Source organism: Chelonia mydas, chromosome 1 (genome assembly GCF_015237465.2).
Source record: "Chelonia mydas isolate rCheMyd1 chromosome 1, rCheMyd1.pri.v2, whole genome shotgun sequence".
Lineage (NCBI taxonomy): Eukaryota > Metazoa > Chordata > Testudines > Cheloniidae > Chelonia > Chelonia mydas.
The window spans coordinates 314,255,931-314,273,757 of record NC_057849.1 but is presented as its reverse complement, the minus strand read 5'-3'; positions in this window follow the sequence as shown (position 1 = coordinate 314,273,757).

Below are 17,827 nucleotides of genomic sequence, written 5' to 3'. Positions count from 1 at the left end.
TGGGAAAACCATTTCTGACCAAGCTCTGCTTTATTTACTTCTTTGAAATTATATGATAATATGCTGTGCTAGCTGTTTATGGACTGGCCAGAATCCAACACATTCCTATTACTCATTTTTATCTAGACTAGATAGATTCTAGGGAAGAAGTTTGAAGAGACTGGAAACTGTAGGCACAGCAGAGCATTCTGGGAAGATTGCTAGGGGAGTGAAGGAAACAATCTTCCCTCAGAACGGTTAGAGATATGAAGGGGACAGAGTTGCTGTTTTGTCCCAGGAAAAAGGCCTGACAGGAGATTTCGGAAGAGCGTGGTGTGACTGGTTCCCCCTGGGGTGCCACTGAGCCCACCTGACCCACCAGCCTGGGCTCCCTTTCACCTTGTGGTGCTGAGATAAGTTGCCAAGCTCTCCAAGCTTGCTCTTTCACCAGCATACATACAGATAGGGACACACCCAGCCACAGCTTCACAAAGATACTGAGATCAGCTCTGCAAGGGAAGGCTCAGCTAAGGCACCTTCCAGTTGCTAAGGCACGCACCTCCCTCTGGAGACTAAACCCAAAATTGTACCATCTTGAGCTGCACAAGGAAATGGAAGCATTAGCTCATAAAATTCACCCCCTCCCTCAATGTGGAGAGAGATATGCAACAGCTTTCTGCCCCAAGTTATAATTTCTACACACTGGTTTTCGACAAAACAAAAACAAGTTTATTAACTACAAAAGATAGATTTTAAGTGATTATAAGAGATAGCAAACAGGCACAAGTTGCCTTGGCTTTCCCAGGTTTTCATACAGAGGCTAAAAATCCCCTTAGCCTGCGGCCATTACTTCCCACAGTTCAGTCCTTGTCTCTCAGGTGTTTCCAAGTATGTTGTTGTAGCGAGAGTGAGGTACCATCATGATGTCATTACCCCCTTTTATATCTTCTTTCCACTTGCTGGAAAGCTCTTTTGCTGTGACCTGGGTAAAACAGTTCCCATTGTCTAGTGCTATCTTAGAGAGGTTTCTATTGTACACAGTTCCTGGGGTAATCCTTGTACTTGTGTGCATTTCCTCAGTAAGCCATTAACATTGTTTGGCGTCTTTACTGTTTTGCTTCTGGGTGTTTCACAACACATTTCAATAACACATATATAGCCAAACTTCATAACTCCACATACGACAATAGCACATACCATCCAACAAGATATTAATGTCTAGCGGATCAAGACATTTAGAATGATACCTCATAAGGCACACTTTGTAAAAAACATATCCTAATTACATGACAGTGATGAATATTGGGGTGCCAGGGTGTCACACCTGGAAAGAAAATCAGAGGGACAGAAAAAGGATTGGGGAAAGTACCTGGCAGTGGGGGTGCTCTTCAACCTAGAAAGCCAGAGAAATAGTAGGAACCTGAAGAGAGTAAGAAATGTTTCTGTGTCTCTACCAAAGGGTGTGGAAGAAGCCAAGTGGTAAAGCACTGTTTGTCAGCCCTGGACCAAAGTAGATGATGTGAACACCTGCACAGAGTTGTGAAGGTTCTGAACATTTGCTGGACTTTCTTTTGCTGTATTTTTGTTTGCCTTAGAAGGAAAAGAGTTTGGTTTGCATGGGCGGTGGGCGAACCATGGGCTTGGGGAGGCTAGCACCTGGCCCAGCCCACCCCTTTCTCCTGAGGCTCTGTCTCTCCCACCCCTCTTCTGCTCCCCCAAACACAGAGCCGCCAGCCACCCCACACCACAGCCCCAGGTCTCCCGAGCACCTCCAGCCCTAGAGCGCCTGATGAGTGACGTGCGGCCCCCCCAGCCCCAGAGCACTGGGAGGGCAGTGTGTGGCTTCCATCCCATCCCTGGAGTGCTGGGCGGGCAGCGCACACCCCTGCCAGCTCCAGAGCACCTGGCAGGCAGCGCATTGCTACCCTTCCCCCCTCTCAGCCCTGGAGCACTGGGCTATATGGCCCCAGTGCTGGGCAGCCCCAGCCACCCAAGTCCCAGTCGCCCTAGCCCCAGCCCCAGCAGGCTTCCCTTCCCGGAAGAAGAGCAACCTGCCTAGCCTGGGGCCAACTAGCAGCAGGAGGGGGCTTCAGGACTGAGCATGGGCAGGGCCACGTGGGGCTGTTTGGAGAGGCACAGCCTTCCCCAGCCTATTATACACACCACACATGTTAGTTTGGTTAGAGGGCTAAACTAACCAACTAGTTTCAGGGAGATTTCTGATAGCCAGAGGAAAACTGAGGCAGTGGTTGCAGCTGATGTCAAGGCAGAGGTAAGTCAATGATAGATATACCAATCCTACTGTGATGTTATGACATAAGCTGGGACCGTATAGATCATTGTTGCAACCAAAGACCTGTAGTGGCACCAAATCTTGTATAAAGGGGGTCAAATGAGGTGTCTAAGACAAGGTTATGGTTTACTGGTTATGATTATGCTGTCTATATGTGTGTATCATTTTTATAGTTAAAGTTATGAATATTGGCTCTATACTGTCTGTATTTCAAACTTATGCTATGCTTCTGGGGAACACTCCAGACAAGTTGGTGTCAGCTCTGCCTAGCCTGCTTGATGGCCCATTAAGGACCATCAGCTATACAACTGACCCACTGAGAGAAGACAGACTCACCTTATGACTCAGCAAGGTGTGAAGGGACATGCCTATAGACAGAACTCTGAGGTTTTTCCATGCCATGTGATGGACAGCTTGTCTTTGGGACAAAGAAAGAAAGAAACCACATGGCAAGAGAATATAAAAAGCTGCTGCAGCTCCTCCATCTTGTCTTCAATCCTTCTTCTTACCTCTGCAGGAACTTTGCTACACTGAAGCTGTGAATGAAGGACTGATGACCCATCCCAGCTGTAAATGTACTCCAGAGACTTGATTTGAACCTGCAGTTTATTCTATCACTGCTGCAAGCCTGAACCAAGAACTTTGCCATTACTGTATGTAATTGATTCCATTTAACCAATTCTAGCTCTCATCTATATTTCTTTCCGTTTATGAATAAGCCTTTAGATTTTAGATTCTAAAGGATTGGCAACAGCGTGATTTGTGGGTAAGATCTGATTTGTATATTGACCTGGGTCTGGGGCCTGATCCTTTGGGATCGAGAGAGCCTTTTTTCTTTTACTGGGGTATTGGTTTTCATAACCATTTGTCCCCATAATGAATGGCACTGGTGGAGACACTGGGAAACTGGAGTGTCTAAGGGAATTGCTTGAGTGACTTGTGGTTAGCCAGTGGGGTGAGACCAAAGTCTGCTCTGTTTGGCTGGTTTGGTTTGCCTTAGAGGTGGAAAAACCCCAGCCTTGGGCTGTAACTGCCCTGCTTTAAGCTATTTGTCCTGAACTGGCACTCTCAGTTGGGTCCTGCCAGAACCAGCATCATTACACCTACCAATTGGAAATGGCAGGCTTCATGTACAACAAACTGGATTTAAACAGAAAACCAAAAAGAGTCTGACTACTCCTGGAATCCACACAAATGGCAGGAAGTAGATACTGAAATTATAAAATGTGTAGATATGGTGCCTAGTGCAAGAAATAAGTGGCACACACAAAATATAAAGTAATAGTCTTCTAACACTAAGAAAATACAGAATAATAAAAATATTATGTTTCCAGAACACTCACCACCTCTGAAAACCAACCTAGAGCTGTGAAGCAAACTTTGCATCAGTACCAAATAAGATGCTTTTAAACAAGGAATCTGGAATCACAATCAATATATAAATTCTCATTTTGCTAATAAGTGTAGCCATGAAAATACAATATATGCAACATCTTCTTTGTACATGGCAGGTAACAGCTGCATTTTAAAATTCATCTTGTGTGTATAACCTAATAATAATAATTATTTTTTACATGTAGAATGAAAGAAAAATGAGTTCAATTACTACATCTGCCATATATGGTCATAAGGTTTTCAAAATTATTTTAAAATCCATTTATTCAACATGCTTGGCAAGAGCAGTATTGGAGAAAAGAAATGTTTTTGCTGTTGGTCTGGGACACTGCTTTCAAGGTCACGCAAAGTGTAAATGCAACCCAGTCTCCACATGATTACACCAGTGAGACAATATCCAGTCCCTCGCATTCCCAATTGTGAAACTTCTCAAGCATGAACTATCATATTATTCTCAATTCAAGTCCATTTTTAAACATTTATTTTTTAAAAGTAAATAGTAGACTAAGACTTTCTCAACCTATTTCAGTGGGGACTTTTTAACCGTTAAAAATTATTGAAAAATAACAATGAAAGATCACAACCCATACATACCCTGTTAACATCTTTGCTGTTTATTGAGGTTTTTATGCACAGTTTAAAAACTGAATTACTACTGTGTAGAGGTAAAATACATTTATGCCCTTCAGGAAATTCTGTTAATCAAAATTAAATTATATTATAAAAAGCAGAGATGGTAATGCCAATGATAAAAAAAATGATTGTGAGGTCTGATTGTATGTCCATATGCATTACAATTATTTATCCGTGCAACAGTCTCTGTTACTCATAGAATAATCACTGTAAAATGATAATTTCAGGGGTTATATTGCCTCTGATGAGGTTTCATGGGACTATTCTCCAGTTTATGAGTGTGCATAGAACCCATTAAAGTTAATGGGATTTGCCCATGTAAATTACTGGGAGAATAACCCCCTTAATCAGTTAACGAATTATCCCTAGCTAGTTGATTACCAAACTATTATAGAGCAGCAACATGAGAAATCAGTCATATAGTAAGTGTTAATAATAGCTTGCATGCACCATTATAAGAAATGCAATATTGCCCACCATTTTTGGCATATATTTAGTGTTCATGAAAGAGACCTGACCGACAGGCCTGGCAAACAAACTCTCTGTTTACCCACACTACTTTTAAAGTGGGCTTCAGCCAGGCAAGCTTCTGGAATCAATGTACCTCAACCCTGGCCCGAAGGGATCACCTCTACAGAATGAGAAAATAATCAGTCTCCATGACCAATTCAGAAACTGGTTTGTCTGCAGACCATTTTTCACTGCTTTTCTTGAGTGCCAAAAAGGGTGTCAGTTGTGATGGGACTGGAGTTGCGGGAGTTTTGTGAGGTAAACACCTGCCAATCTGTATCTGTTTGCAATGTAGTTGTAGCCATGTTGGTCCCGTGATATGAGAGAGACAAGACAGGTGAGGCAATATTTTTTATTGGACCAACTTCTGTTAGTGGAAGGGACAAACTTTCGAACTGTACTGGGGCTGAGACCACCATATAAGTTCACAATCTCATTTCACAAGCTAAATAAATAGGCTTTGCTTTTCAGCCTTTATTGCTTTGGACCAAATATCTGAAGCCCTTACACATATTTTAATTTGGCAAATTTTCATCAAAGTTAATGGGACTTTTCCTGAGGAAAAACTGGGTGGAACTGAAGTAATGACTTCAGGATTTCTTTGTAGCTTTCTGTTGGATGTGGAATTAATTTTATTTGCATAAACAGGCATGTTTATTTTAACTTGCAAGCATTCCTAAGTCTGTGTTTGGGGCCTAGAAAAGGCACAATTTCCATTTGAGATTATATAAATTTGATGCTTTATCGGGGCATCCAGAACTGTAACCTTGTTACCCCTCTGCCTTAGCAAAAGAGAAACTTGCTGATTTTAAATTGTGTGTAAGTTCCCTGATACTCACAGTCAGGACTAGTCTACACTGGCAACTCTAAAGCGCTGCCATGCTGGAAAAAACCCACCTCCAGTGCTGGGAGCATGGCTGGTGCACTGTCTACACTGGTGCTTTACAGCGCTGAAACTTGCTGCGCTCAGGGGTGTGTTTTTTCACACCTCTGAGTGAGAAAGTTTCAGTGCTCTAAACAGTGTAGACAAGCCCTATGCTACAAGGATCTCTTCTAAAGCTCTGCCAGCCTTTATTTTGCCTGGCAGGTAATACTTGATGCACCCCTGTTCCTGAGCCCCCGGAAGAATGTTCCCCTGGAGTATCCAGCTCCTGTCACTGGACACTCACAGATATCAACATGTTAGCTGTCTCCAAAGAGACAGTGTACACACCAGCTTGTTTTCATCCTCTCAGTGTTACCAACTGCCAGGGCCAGGATCGAACATTCATGGATGCAAAAAGCCCTGCTTCCTCAGTAATGGATAACAAAGGGGTTACCTGCCTTTCTTTTTATAGTTGAGCAAACCATTGATATATATCCTTGTGAAGTATATCCTCAGTTAATATCCTTCTTCCCCACTGCTTTGTGCTCTGGTGCACTGACACCATGCTGCTTTCTCATCCTCTTGTTAACTTGATCTTCTTGTTTATCTCATATGCAAATGAACTCTCATTGTATTTAGCTTATACGGCTTAATTTACATCAGAGATGTAGGTAGACAGCTAAATCAGCATTCCTTTGTTTGAGAAATAACTTGTTTATCAACCCTGCCTGATTATATAGGTTAAACATATTTTTAGTACTTACGTACAATTTCTTCAATTTCATACATACTTCTTGCAATGCTTTTGATGACCAGTATGATATAAGCTTTCATTTGCAACCTCACATGACCTTTTTGACACACAAATATTATGACAGCAATGCGTTTTGTATGGTGGATGTGTCAGGCCTGATAGGAGTTCTTAATATGCAACAGAGAATCTTTTGCCACTTGGCAGTGAGGGGCTTTTAGGGTCACAATAAGCATATTTTCTTTATTTATTTTTTGACACTTGTGAATTCAGTGAATGTTAAAAAAAATACCACATCTCTTTAGGAGTAAAGTTCAGGTACCTAGCAAAGGCTTCACTCTTTCAACTTACAATTTAATACCAACAAAGTACAAAAGTATTTTATTCATTTTTTTCTTGATTGGGGTTGGCTTCTAATGCCATTTCCGAATAAAGAACAATTCTTTCCATAAATAGCTAAAAAAAAGCACCATATATGTTACTGAGGAGAACATCCTGATGATAGGACTTGGGTCACTTTAAACACTGACAAAAGAAATATCAAGATGAGACATCTGGCCTAAATATACCTAATTTTGTGATAGCAAAGGAGCTAAATTATATGTTGTCTTCACCTTCAAGGACCTTCACACGTCTGTCCCTTGCCCCTTAATATGCTCATAACTCTTATTGCATCACTCTTCCTTCTGCCCCTTCTGTTCCACCAGTGATCACAGCATTTGACACATTTGTTCACATCACCCATAGCTGTCTCTGTGTTTTCTCCCATGACACCCCTTGCAGCACAGAATGTCGTCCCTGAATTAGTCCATACAGTTACTGCCTTTCCTTCTTCACATTCCCTCTCAGGACCCACTTCTGCTGTGATGCCTAGAAAGAATCATTCAGCAAATGATGGGCAGAAAGGGGGCAAATAAACTAAAATAACAACCAAAGTGCTAAATAAAGGCTTTTTACATGATCTGGAACATGTTCTGAGAGATGTCGGAACATGTGTAAATAGTTAAAATGCCAGTAGAGGGGTGCACAAGAACACTCAGCATAGTTCATGGGTTTTGTAGAACTGAAAATTCCTGTTGTTGTGCACTGCTCTTGTGTAGCTCTTTGTATTAGTGCTTAATAGAACCATTAAGTTGCACACATAGGTATCCCAGTCACCACGAAACATTTAACTCCAGCACATGCCATATTTAAAGTTATCGGCAGCAGTGTCCAACAGAATTGTTGAAGGGCTTCTGAGCTCCATACTATTGCTCTTTGGAAAGGGGAAATGATAAAGAAGAGATTTAGAAAACAAACCCCAAAACTTTGAGATATGGTGCAGGGTTGTTCATCAATCAGTGTTGAAGAAAGAAGGCTTCTGACAAAAGATGATCTTGCTATGTGCTCTAGGAATAGTCATGCTTGGGCTCATCTGAATCTTTGATAGGAAGGAGTTTCACAGGAAAAGACTCTTCAAGGAGAACTCTACATCCGAGTTACTACAATTGTCTCAGAACACCACAGCATATCTTTAGAAAATACTGTCTTGTGGGGGCTCTGAAGCATACGTAATCTTTAAGAAGACAAGGTCCTAGTCAGTTAAGAACTAAAAAGCTAAGGAGTGTGATCTGCAATTGAATTGAAAGCCAGTAGAAAGGTGGAGCTCTGGTATAACAGCCTCTTTTTGTCTTATTTTAAAGGTGGGCTGCTAAATATTATGTAACTGGGCTTACCACTTAACCTTCACAAGCAGATCCAAGCAAAGAGCACTGCAATAAGCTAACCTGAATATTAAAATGCCTCATCCAAAAGAAGATGACAGAAAGCCACAGTGGTAAGAAATGTTTTCTGTTTGTTCTGGTGCATCAATGAGTCCAATAACCCCAAAGCCATCCACTAACTTTGTGAGGAGGGTAGATAAAATATTTGTTCAACATTCTGGCTCAAAATGATTCCTTCCTCCTACCAGCATCATCTTTGTTTTGCTTGGGCCATGTGCTCTTTAACCACATATTTATTTTTTTCAGACACTGAAGCATCTGAGTGATGGCATTGACTGTGTTTGCTAAAAAAGAGACATAGAGTTGAGAATGACTGATGTACAATGGTCACACTTGAGTGTGTGGCATTTCAAGTCTTCCTTCAGCTGTCTCCCAGAGACTGAAAACAAAGAAATAGCACTGTGGATATGTCTACACTACTAATAAATACCCACAGCTGGCCTAGGTTAGCTGAATCAGGCTTGTGGGGCTTGGGCTGTGGGGCTACAAAATTGCAATGTAGACATTCAGGCTTGGGTTGGAGCTTAGGCTCTGGGACCCTCCCTTTCATGGGGTCCCAGAGCCTAGGCTCCAGCCCAAGCCCAAACATTTACATTTTATATTTTATAAAAATTTTATAGCACTGCAGCCTAAGCCCTGTGAGCCTTAGTCAACTGACATGGGCCAGCTGTGGATGCTTTATTTCAGTGTACTCCCAGTCTTGTGGAACTGTGAGCAATGGCCCAGGTTGACTCTCTGAGAGCTGTCTCATCAGAACAAGCAAAGGCAGCTTGGTCCACTTGTGGTATGTCTTGCATACAGTTCAGTGATCAACTGAGTTGAAAGCTTCTGACATGGAGTACCAGCATAGATTTCTGTTCTCTATCATCGAGTTCATTTATATCTGAATTGATTTGTCTGTCTAGATGGACTAAACAGACGTGGAACAGAAATTGTGTCTTCCCATGTGTTTTGTATAGTGGCAAGCACTCTATCAGTGTTTAACAAAGCACTGGCAATGGCATACTCATTAGTATAGTAGTCTCAACAGGGGATTCAAAGTTTCTTTCCACTTTACCCTTATACATGAGCTACCATGTTGTATCTCATCATATGGATATGGGGAAATAGACGCTGTGGCAGTCAATGTTGTTCCTTTCCTATGGCTTAACTCCAGTGCTGGAAATGTGATATTGCTTACAAGTATGACATTTTAAAAAAGAAAAATAAATTGTTCTCATTCAACTCAACTTTGTGTAATTGGAAACTGAAAAAGAGAATAAAAAATTGATGGCTGGCATTTTAGATGTTTTGATGTGCCAGACAGAGAGCTCTCAAAAATATTCTAACTTTTTATAGTTTCATTTCTTACACATGAATTTGAATAAAGGAATCAGAATTAAATTGCAGAATTTTTTCAGTGCATAAATCTCAACAGCATAGTGATATCTATCTATCATTTGTATTTCTAAAGTCCCTGTTTCTGAACTGTATAGGCACTGTGCACTGAGTATAGGAAACTCTGAACTGTCCAGAATCATAGAATCATATAATATCAGGGGTCGAAGAGACTTCAGGAGGTTATCTAGTCCAACCCCCTGCTCAAAGCAGGACCAATCCTCAACTAAATCATCCCAGCTAGGGCTTTGTCGAGCCTGACCTTAAAAACTTCTAAGGAAGGAGATTCCACCACCTCCCTAGGTAATGCAGTCCAGTATTTCACCACCCTCCTAGTGAAAAAGTTTTTCCTAATATCCAACCTAAACCTCTCCCACTGCAACTTGAGACCATTACGCCTCATTCTGTCGTCTGCTACCACTGAGAACAGTCTAGATCCATCCTCTTTGGAACCCCCTTTCAGGTAGCTGAAAGCAGCTATCAAATCCCCCCTCAGTCTTCTTTTCTGCAGTCTAAACAATCCCAGTTCCCTCAGCCTCTCCTCATAAGTCATGTGCTCCAGCCCCCTGATCATTTTTGTTGCCCTCCACTGGACTCTTTCCAATTTTTCCACATCCTTTTTGTAGTGTGGAGCCCAAAACTGGACACAGTACTCCAGATGAGGCCTCACCAATGTCGAATAGAGGGGAACGATCACGTCCCTCGATCTGCTGGCAATGCCCCTACTTATACATCCCAAAACACCATTGGCCTTCTTGGCAACAAGGGCACACTGTTGACTCATATCCAGCTTCTCGTCCACTGTAACCCCTAGGTCCTTTTCTGCAGAACTGCTGCCAAGCCATTTGGTCCCTACTCTGTAGCGGTGCATGGGGTTCTTCCGTCCTAAGTGCAGGACTCTGCACTTGTCCTTGTGAACCTCATCAGATTTCTTTTGGCCCAATCCTCCAATTTGTCTAGGGCCCTCTGTATCCTAACCCTCCAGCATATCTACCTCTCCTCCTAGTTTAGTGTCATCTGCAGACTTGCTGAGGGTGCAATCCACACCATCCTCCAGATCATTTATGAAGATATCGAACAAAACCAGCTCGAGGACTGACCCTTGGGGCACTCCACTTGATACCGGATGCCAACTAGACATGGAGCCATTGAACACTACCTGTCGAGCCCGACAATCTAGCCAACTTTCTATCCACCTTATAGTCCATTCATCCAGCCCATACTTCTTTAACTTGCTGGCAAGAATACTGTGGGAGACCGTGTCAAAAACTTTGCTAAAGTCAAGGAACAACACGTCCACCACTTTCTTCTCATCCACAGAGCCAGTTATCTCGTCATAGAAGGCAATTAGATTAGTCAGGCATGACTTGCCCTTGGTGAATCCATGCTGACTGTTCCTGATCACTTTCCTCTCCTCTAAGTGCTTCAGAACTGATTTCTTGAGGACCTGCTCCACGATTTTTTCAGGGACTGAGGTGAGGCTGACTGGCCTGTAGTTCCCAGGATCCTCCTTCTTCCCTTTTTTAAAGATGGGCACTACATTAGCATTTTTCCAGTCATCCGGGACTTCCCCCGTATGCCATGAGTTTTCAAAGATAATGGCCGATGGCTCTGCAATCACATCCGCCAACTCCTTTAGCACTCTCAGATGCAGCGCATCCGGCCTCATGGAATTGTGCTCGTCCAGCTTTTCTAAGTAGTCCCGAACCACTTCTTTCTCCACAGAGGGCTGGTCACCTCCTCCCCATGCTGTGCTGCCCAGTGCAGTAGTCTGGGACCTGACCTTGTTCGTGAAGACAGAGGCAAAAAAAGCATTGAGTACATTAGCTTTTTCCACATCCTCTGTCACTAAGTTGCCTCCCTCATTCAGTAAGGGGCCCTCACTTTCCTTGACTTTCTTCTTGTTGCTAACATACGTGAAGAAACTCTACTTGTTACTCTTAACATCTCTTGCTAGCTGCAACTCCAGGTGTGATTTGGCCTTCCTGATTTCACTCCTGCATCCCCGAGCAACATTTTTATACTCTTCCCTGGTCGTTTGTCCAATCTTCCCCTTCTTGTAAGCTTCTTTTTTGTGCTTAGAGATCAGCAAGGATTTCACTGTTAAGCCAAGCTGGTCGCCTGCCATATTTACTATTCTTTCTACACATCGGGGTGGTTTGTCCCTGTAACCTCAATAAGGATTCTTTTAAATAGCCAGCTCTCCTGGACTCCTTTCCCCCTCATGTTATTCTCCCAGGGGATCCTGCCCATCAGTTCCCTGAGGGAGTCAAAGTCTGCTTTTCTGAAATCCAGGGTCCATATTCTGCTGCTCTCCTTTCTTCCCTGTGTCAGGATCCTGAACTCGACCATCTCATGGTCACTGCCTCCCATGTTCCCATCCACTTTTGCTTCCCCTACTAATTCTTCCCAGTTTGTGAGCAGCAGGTCAAGAAGAGCTTTGCCCCTAGTTGGTTCCTCCAGCACTTGCAACAGGAAATTGTCCCCTACACTTTCCAAAAACTTCCTGGATTGTCTGTGCGCCGCTGTATTGCTCTCCCAGCAGATTGAAGTCTCCCATGAGAACCAAGGCCTGCGATCTAGTAACTTCCGTGAGTTGCCAGAAGAAAGTCTCGTCCACCTCATCCCCCTGGTCCGGTGGTCTATTGCAGACTCCCACCATGACATAACCCTTGTTGCTCACACTTCTAAACTTACTCCAGAGACTCTCAGGTTTTTCTGCAGTTTCATACTTGAGCTCTGAGCAGTCATACTGCTCCATTACATACAATGCAACTCCCCCACCTTTTCTGCCCTACCTGTCCTTCCTGAAAAGTGTATATCCATCCATGACAGTACTCCAGTCATGTGAGTTATCCCACCAAGTCTCTGTTATTCCAATCACATCATAATTCCTTGACTGTGCCAGGACTTCCAGTTCTCCCTGCTTGTTTCCCAGGCTTCTTGCATTTGTGTATAGGCACTTGAGATAACTCGCTGATCGTCCCTCTTTCTCAGTATGAGGCAGGAGCCCTCCCCTCTCGCGTGCTCCTGCTCTTGCTTCCTCCCGGTATCCCACTTCCCCACTTACCTCAGGGCTTTGGTCTCCTTCCCGCGGTGAACCTAGTTTAAAGCCCTGCTCACTAGGTTAGCCAGCCTGCTTGCGAAGATGCTCTTCCCTCTCTTCGTTAGGTGGAGCCCATCTCTGCCTAGAACTCCTCCTTCTTGGAACACCGTCCCATGGTCAAAGAATCCAAAGCCTTCTCTCCGACACCACCTGTGTAGCCATTCATTGACTTCCACGATTCGACGGTCTCTACCTAGGCCTTTTCCTTCCACGGGGAGGATGGACGAGAAGACCACTTGCACCACAAACTCCTTTATCCTTCTTCCCAGAGCCACGTAGTCTGCAGTGATCCGCTCAAGGTCATTCTTGGCAGTATCATTGGTGCCCACGTGGAGAAGCAGGAAGGGGTAGCGATCCAAGGGCTTGATGAGTCTCAGCAAGCAGCAGACTTCTCGGTTTTCTCGGTCAGGGCGGCAGATAGATGACTCAGTCCCCCTGAGGAGAGAGTCCCCAACCACCACCACCCACCTCCTTCTCTTGGGAGAGGTGGTCGTGGAACCCCCAACCCTAGGACAGTGCATCTCATGCCTTCCAATCAGTGGAATCTGCTTCTGTTTCCTTCCCTCAGATGTATCATCTAGTCCACTCTCCACATTAGTACCTGTGGAGAGAACATGAAAATGGTTACTTACCTGTATCTGCATTGCTGGTATATGGACGCTCCCCTTTCTTCTTCCCGAGGTCACATGCTGCCAAATTTCTTCACCGTCCTCAGTGCAGCCTGCTCTGAATCTTCAGAACGTTGTGTCCGTAGAAGCATATCCTGACATCTGTCCAGGAAATCTTCAGTTTCTCTTATGCAATGCAGGGTTGATACCTGTTGCTCCAGACCTTGAACCTTCTCTTCCAATATGGAGACCAGCTTGCACTTTGTACAGACAAAGTCACTTCTGTCCTGTGGAAGAAAGACAAACATGGCACATCCAGTGCAGGTCACAACAGCTGAACACTCCCTATCCATATTACCTTCCTTCTACGAGCTTCCTCAGTAGTTGTAGTAACTACTCAGAGAAGCCGGCAAGATGTAAGTCTCAGTGGGCTCTCCCCAGGCAGATCCCAGGCAAACTCCCTCTGTTAGCCTCTCTGCTGTTCGTTGCTCAGCTGGTTCGCAGCTGACTGGCTTTTTATAACAGTGAGGCACACTCAAGGCTCACCTGGAACAAAGCACTCCCAATTCACACTTTTCAAACAACCAATCAAGCACACGGTCAAACTGTCAAACTGTCCCCACAACGGACACTCAGATACTCACCAACACAGCCTCCTTAATGCAGCCCTGAGCGTACCTCCTCTCAGGCAGATCCCAGGCAAACTCCATCTGAAGGTGAAGTCAACTATGCAATTAATAATTTGTGAATGCTGCTGGCTTATTTTTTGTTCTGATTCATTGGGGAATGTTTTGGCAGACTTATCCTGCATGTCTTAAAGAGAGGCTTTAATGGTCAGGCTTTTCCTGATCTCATGTGTGAAGGCATTTCTGTGCCTTAGGCCTATTGTTGTGTAGTCTCTAACTTTTGGCATCTTTGAGTTAAAGCTCTGCTCTTTTCATTGTAATGTGCTAGCTACCTTTGGAAGTCCTGAAAGGAGAGGCAACCCTTGAGATAGTACAGACTTATCCTATTTAGAGCTTTATAGATCAGTACTAGAATCCTGAAGCGGATCAGAAAGTAAAAAGGAACTAGTGCAGAATGTGGACCCCTGGGATAACAGGCTTACACGGCTTAGCTGTTGCTATTTTGGGATCTTTTTATCTGGACCCAGTTAGAATGAATTGCAATAGTCCAGGGTGGAGGTGGAGGGAGCACTCTTCCTGATGACTGGAAATAAAAGTAGGCACTTCTGATGAATATTGGTATATGAGTAACAGGTGTGAGTAATTACCTCAAAACCTCCCCCCACCAAAAAAACAGACAAAAAACCCACCCCACCCTGATACACATCTCCCTTCATCTGACAGTATGGTGGTAGATCTAGTTTACAAACTTCTCAAAACATTTCTCCTTTTCAAGTAGCATCACGTTTGTCAGCTAACTGTTCTTTATCAAAGCTCCAATTTCCATCATAGAATCGTACCACTGGAAGGGACCTTGAGAGTCCAGTCCCCTGCACTCATGGCAGGATTAAGTATTTCATGCACCGAGATAGTGCCGTCCACATAACAAGGTCATAGAGAACTGTGTGTCATCAATTTAATGTTGGCATTGTGACCTGTGGCATCTTACTATGTCCCCATATATTTGCTTTAAAATATAAAATAAAAGTGGTGACAGGATTGATCCCTGTGGGATGACAAATGTCAGAGCTTTTAGGGAGGAGAAGAATCATGTCTCTCTGTTAGAATGGAATGAATATTATCAGCTTAGTACAATTCCTGCAGGAACATATAGGGTTGTTAGCAGTACCCATGATTAACCATGTCTCATGCAGCTGATAGACTGCGTAGTGCCAGAATAATTGTTTTCACCTCTGTCAGTCACCACAGTGAAGTCATCTGTAGGCATATCCTCAGACATGTCCACTTTTATGGTGAGAAATCCCCTTTAAGGGCTAGAAAGCAGAGTAAGTCACACCTAGGGGGAAGCCCAGGCAGCACAGCTCCAATAGAGATGCACCATCAAGGAGATGGAAAGAAGGGGGAAGGGACACATGGCAGACAGAGGCACATGACTTCCATATGGATGGCACTAGTCACTTGCAAAGTTCTTGAGATCTGTGACATTTGGTTAAGACCACTGCCAAGGCCAGGGGACAGGGGATGGGGAAAATTCTGTCTCCATCTGGAATGGTTTGGAGAGAGATTTGGAAAGTACTCAAATGGAGTTTTCCTTCCTCTATTTCCCTGGGAATGGTGATACAGACAAGAGAAAATAACATGCTTACTCAGCAAAGAGCCTTCATATGTCTTCAGCAGTACTAAACTTTTTGACACTTTCCTTATTGCTCCTTGATAGGCAATGTTGATAACAAATGTATGGATACCTCCCAGTTAGGGTTACCTGAATCTTAAATTAACCCATCTGTGATACAGTGTACAAGTTTTAACTTTTACAAGGCACATTTCTTTGGTGAATGCAATAGGTCATTGTTAAACTACTTTGAGTAGTAATAGACAAAACAGTCCAGACACTGATTAAGGGCTACTCAATATTTTCTAAAAATATATGAAAAATGTTTGCTAGTTGAGAATGAATTGGTTCTGAATTCATAGATCAATAGTAAATAGGAGATCCATCATCCAGCACATTAGCAGATCTTGTCCGTCTTTTTTTCCAGGGGTTTATGAGTTAAAAAACACTGTGGTGCATTTACTGTTTACTCATGATGGATGAAATTGGACCACAAGCCTATAACATAAGAATTCGGTAAACAGAGTGGTTTGTTCCCCATCCATTTAGCAATTACTGGATAACAGACTTTTTCTCTAATGATCCAACTATTAGCTTATAAAATAAAGGAGGTTAGCATGATGGCAAGCCATTAGAAGGATGTTTAAAATGATGTAATTAAAGGAAATTATGTTTAATACTAAGCAAATCTATGCTAGTGAAATATACACATTTCACCTGTAATACTTTAAAAAAGAATGAGGTGGGGCATTTGGATTTCAAAATAACAAGTCATGTTTGTGAACTTTCTGCCAGCTGTGGTTGGCAGTAAAAGGGGCTGGCTTCACGAATCTAGGAGTTTCTTTTAAAATTACCAAACACCACCTGTTTGATTCCCCCATGCAAAAACCTGGGGAAAACTATACTTTCCCTCAGTGCCCTTAAAAAGATATACTTCCTCTCATGCAAGCTTTGAGTCTTTGTATAAAACAAGGAAAACTTTAAGGGGAAAAGGAAAACACCACTAAATTGAGAAACCACAACAGTAAAAAAATCAACCATATGTCAACATAAATAACAAGTAAAAAACCCACCCCTCACATATCTTTAACTTTAACACAGTATCTTTAAAGCCACAGTGGAGAGGAACTAACTCTGGGTGGTGGGTCTTCTGGAGTAAAGGGGGTAAGGTGCTCAGGGAGACAACCCTGAGGTTGTTGCCCCAGAGAGGGAGCAGAGCTGGTCAAAACTGGGAACATGCCAGAGGCCACTGAGAGGTGTAGAGAAGAAACCTGAATGTCAGGACTGAATTAAGACTGTTTTTCTGTTTGTTTTCTGGCTTCTGTTATGAAAATAAAGCTCTTCGCAAGAGACCGGATATGGCAGCATATATTTTGGATCTGGGGAGAAGCCCAGCCCAGTGACACATGATATTAGAAGTGGGATTCTGTCCCTCTCCTGGAAAAAGGGGAAAGATGGAAGAGGTGATCCACCTGTTAGTGGAAGGGCAGCAGCAGCAGCAGCAGATGGCTGTGAAGTAACAGCAGCAAGAGCAGCAACATCACACTCAGGCCCTGCTTATGCAATTGATGGAAAATCAACAGAACCAGCAGGAGGCCTAGTTTGCTACACAACAGAGGGGGCAAGAGGTCCACTCCAAATAACCAAAGTGGATTCAGAAATGCTTTGGCCAAGTCACACCTGGTGTAGTAAGATGAGGCCCTGAAACATAAACCCTTGGTATCAGAGGCCCGGTATGAGACAAAAGGCCTGAGCTAAAGTAATGTACGAGACTTTGCTTTGCTATAAAGCAAAGTTAAGCTGTGAGCCAGAGGCAGGCCCTGCTCACAGAAGCTGGCAAAGAAAAGGCTGATGTTGCATAAAGATATCTAAAGTGTATTGGATACCAGAGCCATGCACAAATGGTACAAGAACATTCTTATACAATCCACATAGATAACAAGGACAGGTGCAAAAGGCTAGTATGATGGATAGAGTTGTTTTGTTCGAACCAACATGTACAAGGTGAGAGGTGACACCTTACCTGACACAGGGAAGAAAGGAGAGCAGCAGAATATGGACCCTGGACTTCAGAAAAACAGACTTTGACTCCCTCAGGGAACTGATGCGCAGGATCCCCTGGGAGAATAACATGAGGGGGAAAGGAGTCCAGGAGAGCTGGCTGTATTTTAAAGAATCTTTATTGAGGTTACAGGGACAAACCATCCCGATGTGTAGAAAGAATAGTAAATATGGCAGGCGGCCAGCTTGGCTTAACAGTGAAATCCTTGCTGATCTTGAACAAAAAAAAGAAGCTTACAAGAAGGGGA